General features: G+C 36.7%; 1 pseudogene; it reads right to left on the reverse strand.

The window, feature by feature from the left end:
* Window positions 1-246: 246 nt before the first annotated feature.
* Window positions 247-5,855, reverse strand: part of LOC104867774 — a 9,908-nt pseudogene continuing 4,299 nt past the window's right edge.

Below are 5,855 nucleotides of genomic sequence, written 5' to 3' on the forward strand. Positions count from 1 at the left end.
TTCTCTATAACAAATAGAGATTGTGTACATTTGGTGTATACAATGTGTTTAACATTCTTAATTTTTATTTCCTTTTTAAATTAAAAGTAGTGCAATAATGCCTATTTTACTTTTTATATTGTTTAGCTACTTTCTGAAAATTTTATATTTGATCTTATAATAAGAAAAAGAATAAAGTTCTCTTCAGTGCTTTCAGTGTGATAACCACTTTCTACAAAATTAATTTAAAAGGGAGAGAAAAAGCTGTTATTCAGACGTGAAGCAGAAAGCTACAGTAAAAGGTAAAATACACCATTAGTGTCAATCCAAGTACAAGAGAGAACTTTGCCATCACACTTTAATTTCCTTCTAAAATCAGAAGCACATATTTTGGTAATATAAGCTTAAAGTATAATAAATGTAATTACCTTTATTCTTTTTCTTCACTATCTCAGTTGCAAAAATTTGTTTTAGTTTTTGGCATAGAGGCTCTTTATGTATTCCAGCATTGATTTTTATCAAAATATTTCTGATTCTAAAAACCACTGTTCCAACAAAGGTCAGTTGTTCCAGAAGCCTAAAATTCTCTTTTGTATGTGATCACTAAATTTCTGGTATCCATGCTTATCTTGGTTTTCACTAACAACATGTTGACCAATATCTTTATGAGCTGTTTCATGTGAAAATTCTTCACCTAGGATATCTTCATGTCATTCAGCAAAAAAGTATGTGAAATATCTAGTAATACAACAAAATCAAAAGAAGAAGAGGGAAGAGGTAGTTCTTTTGAAGCCATAGGATCCATAGCCAATGTGGATATTTGTGTCTTCTTTGCCTCCATTTCTATGAGGTTTCTTTCCGCACCCAGTGAGAGCTTCTTCTAGAAGCTGTGTTTGGTTTAATGTCATAGGAAAACCATCAAGGATCCACCCTTGATTCACAGGTATCTCACTAATAGTATTTACTATGATGTTAACTATTAATGTGTCTGGAATGCTCCTTCTTTTTGCAATTATTGTGATTTTGCACTAAGATGAGCATGTATAGTGAGTTTAGAGAAATGATCACTATCATTTTTTTTTGAGACAGGGTCTCACTATGTAGTTGAGCCTGACCTGGAACTCCCTTTGTAGCCCAGGCTGGTCTTGAATTCACAGCCATCCTCCTGCCTCAGCCTCCCGAGTGCTGGGATTACAGGGGTGCACCACCACAATCACTATCACTTGATTTGACTTCCTTGGTTTTTGGTGTTCTATCAGTTTCTGTATTAGATTTAGTTTCACCTTTTGTTTCTGGTAATGGTTTACCTGAGGCTGGAGCATCTGAAGATACATTGTGTGAGTCCTAGCTTTTTTTACTGTCCTCTCACAGATCTGATGGAAGCTCTCCACCTTCTTTCTGAATTGGTAGGTCCTCACTGACTTTTTCATTGTCATAAAATGCTTGGCTAACTTCTTGGACAAGAATGCCCATACAAAGTACCCGAATAGAAAACTCTCTTTGTAGAGTCTTTAAAGTGATAGTATTCCCAATAAGTGTTTTCCCCAGTAAGCATCATTAATAGCAAATGAAGACAGTCCAGGCTCTGTTGGCTCAACTTGAAGAGGAGGAAGAGATTTTTCAATGAGTCTATGAAGTGCATGACCCAGTATGAAATTGTTGGAGGGTGGTAGATTATCCATCATTTCTTCTGGTACAGCCCACTCTCAAACCATGTTCTTATATTCTTCATAATCTTTGCTATCTAGCAGGTCTCTTTTACCCAGTTCCCTAAATTGTTCTTCAGAGGGATAACAGACATATGCTTAATAGAGGTTTGTTCACATGTGGGCTTTCTATGAAAAAACAATTCCTTCCAATCATGCACCATCTTAGGTGGAATCAGATTATTTGTCAACATTCAGTAGCCTGCCACTTTACTGAACAAATCAAATATTTGATCCAAAATTTCCCAGCATATTTTTTAAACCAGGGATTGAACTCAGGACCTTGTGCTTGAAAGGCAGGCATGGTGCCACTGAGCAAAATCCCCTGCATATTTTATAGTGTTTTCTATAATAAGCCTGAACTCTTTCCACAGCAATCCGTTCATGAACTTCTTTATCTCTAAGGATTTGTTCTTCAAAATCAATCTTGGCTTGTTTTGCCAAAGCTGCTTCCGGATCAGGAGCATCCTGGAAATCTTTAAGTTGTCTTTTTTATATTGTTTTTCTCTGAAAGTTCTGTTTTGCCATAAAAACTCCTTTTCAGGATGAATATGCATGAGGTGCATAGCAATCCTGCACTCTTGTTGGAACTGTTGCATGAGGCCATGTGTCAGCTGCCTCTCACAGTAAGCCTCCTCCTGTGTTTCGTGGGCAATGAACTGGTCCATTAACAACCTCTGCCATCTTTTTTCCCTTTGCTCACATGCAAAATAATTGTTTGATGAGTCAGTAGTTGTATGGTCTGCTTTATCTAACTCCGTCTTGAATACACTTTCTTTGGCCTGGCCATATTTTTTTATTAATGCTTCAAACTTCATTATCTCATCAGGAGCAACATCCACTGCATCCTGTTGCTTTTTCATCATATTTTGGGCCTCAAGTGCTTTCAGAGTGTGATGATAGCTGCTTGGATTTTGGCCATGATTTCATTTTTGCATCTCCCGTTGAAGCATTGGTCTCAGGAAGCCTCACTTTTCATGGTTTGAAATTTTAAGTTTGTCAGAGTCTGTGTGGTTGGTAGTTGTACTCTGGTCAGGCCACTTTTCTTCTTTTTCTGAAGAGCATCGCACACTTGATATAGGAGTATTGTTGCTCCTCCAGGCTTTTTTGTGATAAAGCTTTGGGCCATATTCTTATCAAACTGCACCTAGAAGGTGAAGCATTGTTCTAAGTGAGGAAATTTATGAAGTCTGGCTTTTGGAATCCTGCTGTCCAAAAATTCTCAAATGAAGCCCTGTACCTGATAACAATTTTCTGGATGAACTGAAGCCACAGCCCTTCAACTGATACTAATCAAGTGACAAAGAGAAAGGCTGGGGATGTAGCTCATTGGAGAGAGTGAGAGAGAGACCTGGGATGTAGCTGAGTGGAGCCAGCACTTGTGTGGTAAGTATAAGGTCCTGAGTTTGCTTCCCTTTCCCTCTCTCTCTCAAGTTCATAGGTTTGATAACCCCAGTGAAAAGCCAGAGCAGCAAAGCTGCGATCCCCAAATGGAGAGATGGGGCAGTGGAGCTGTGCCTAGTGCCTAGTAAGTAGAAGGGGAAAGGACAGGGGAGATTTTGTTTTTATTTTTATAGGGTTGAGAATACAGTTTCTGGTTTTTTGGCTACTGTCAGTTTGTTTTGTTCTTAGAACCTAAGTATTCTAAATGCTAGCAATAAAGATACTATAAATAAGCAAATCACAAGCAGCAACCCAGGAATTAAACCAAAAACATCATCAACAAGTAGAAATGAGAAGATGCCTAAAACAGACTCAAAACCAGACTTCCAGACTACCAAAGGCAACTCTGAGGGGCAACAAGATGGAACAATCTGAAACTTGACCACCTGGGCTCCCTGAACTGGCAATGAAAGAGAGTCTGGAAAAAAATATAATCAGAAATAATTTTTCAGATAACAACAGAGGTAGTGTCCATAGTGAAAGAAATGATTAACAACTCTAAAGAAGACAAAGATTAAAAAAAATAAATAAAATAAAGGAGGGCCAGGGATTTGGTTCAGTGGTTCCACTGTCTACCTTGCAAGCACAAGCATCTGAGTTCAATCCCTGGTACCAAAAAATAAAAAAAAAAAAGAGAATAGCTCAGGAGCATAATGGAATCCCAGGACAGGAAAGAAATGGAATCCATAAAACAGATTCAAAAAGATATTCAGGAGATTAAAAACTCCACTGAAAGTTTACATAGCAGAATGAGTCAATGTAAGGACAGAATATCAGGTATAGAAGACAGGATTGTGATTAGTGACCAGGAAAAGAAAGATTTCTTAAAAATACTGAGGGACCATGAGAAATCAATCCAGCAGTTGCTAGATGATGCAAAGAAGAATAGCATAAGATCGATTGGGGTCAATGAAGAAACAGGAGATAGTCCAAATGACATTTTTAAAAAAAACTGTTCACAGAAGTAATGGCAGAAAACTTCCCAAGCAGGGGGAAAGGATTTGACATACAAATAAGTGAGGCAAAAAGGACTCCAACTAGCCATGATCAAAAAAAAAAAATCTGCACCTAGGCATATAATAGTCAAGAGTCCAGAAAACCAACAGAAGAATGAAATATTACAAGCAGTTAGAGAAAAAGAAATCACATACAAATGAAAGCCCATCCAAATCATAGTAGACTTCTCAAATAAACCCTCAGGTCAAGAAGAGCCTGGAGTGAAGCATTTCAAGCCCTTAAAGAAAACATCCTCTATACCCTGCCATACTATCTTTCAAAATTAATGGAGAAATAAGGGCCTTTCACAACACAGAACAACTGAGGCACTTCATGAATACCAAAGCAGCACTCCAAAAAATTTTAAACAATATCCTAGGATGAGACAATGAGGGTTACAAGCCAATGAAGCCCTACAGAATGAATCCATCAGGCAAAACAAGAAATTAAGTGCAAATGGGGGGGGTCCAAAAACAAGAAAAGATCATGACAAGGATACGTCAATACATATCAGTTATAGCAATCAATGTTAATGGTCTCAATTCACCAATCAAAAGAAACAGACTGGCAGAAAGGGTTAAGAAGCAAGATCCAGCAATATGCTACATACAAGAAACAGACATAATTCAAAAAGAAACACATAGACTGAAAGTTAAAGGGTGGAAAATAATATTCCATGTGACAGGAACCTGAAGAAAAGCAGGCGTATCTATCCTATTTTCAGACAAAATGGATTTCAAACCAAGACTAATTAAGAGAGACAAAAGCAGTCACTACATCCTTGTAAAGGGAAAAATCCAAAAGGAAGAGATGACAATCATAAATATATATGTACCAAATGCAGGTGCACTCAACTATATAAAAATATTAATGGACATGAAAAATCAAAGAAACTCTAATACAGTATTAGTGGGGGACCTCAATACCCCATTATCACAAACAGACACACAACTAGACAAAAAGTCAATAACAAAATACTAGAACTCAACCAAATCCTTGAAAAAATGAATTTAACAGATGTTTACAGAGTGTTCCTTCCCACAAAATAAGAATATATGTGATGGGGATTTAGCTCAGTGGTTCCATTGCCTGCCTTGAAAGTGCAAGGACCCAAGTTTGATCACTGGTACAAAAAAAAAAAAAGAATACACATTCATTTCAGCTGCACATAGGTCATTCTCCAAAACAGACCACATACTAGCTCATAAAACATGTTTAAGTAAATGCAAAGGAATTGAAGTTATCTCATGTATATTATTGCATCATAGTGTGATGAAATTAGAGATCAATAGCAAAAGAAACCACAATTCATAAATACATGGAAATTTAATAACACACTACTGAACAACCAATGGATCACAGAGGAAGTTAAAAAAGAAATTGGACAGTTTCTACAATTAAATGACAATGCCAGTACAACATATTGGAATTTATGGGATAAAATGAAAGCAATCTTACAAGGGAAATTCATAGCAGTGAATACTCATATAAGGAAAACAGTGAGCTCAAATAAACAAACTAATTCTGAACTGCAACCTTCTAGAAAAAGAAGAGCAAGACAAACCCAAAGTTCATACAAGGGAGGAAATCATAAAGATCAGAGATGAAATCAATGCAATGGAGACTAATAGAATGCTACAAAAAAATCAATGAAGCCAAGAGTTTGTTCTTCAAAAGAATAAACAAAATTGACAAACCCTTAGTTAACCTTGTCAAAAAAAAAAAAAAAAA

Source organism: Fukomys damarensis, unplaced genomic scaffold (genome assembly GCF_012274545.1).
Source record: "Fukomys damarensis isolate Sample0158 unplaced genomic scaffold, DMR_v1.0_HiC HiC_scaffold_39, whole genome shotgun sequence".
NCBI classification, from domain to species: Eukaryota; Metazoa; Chordata; class Mammalia; order Rodentia; family Bathyergidae; genus Fukomys; species Fukomys damarensis.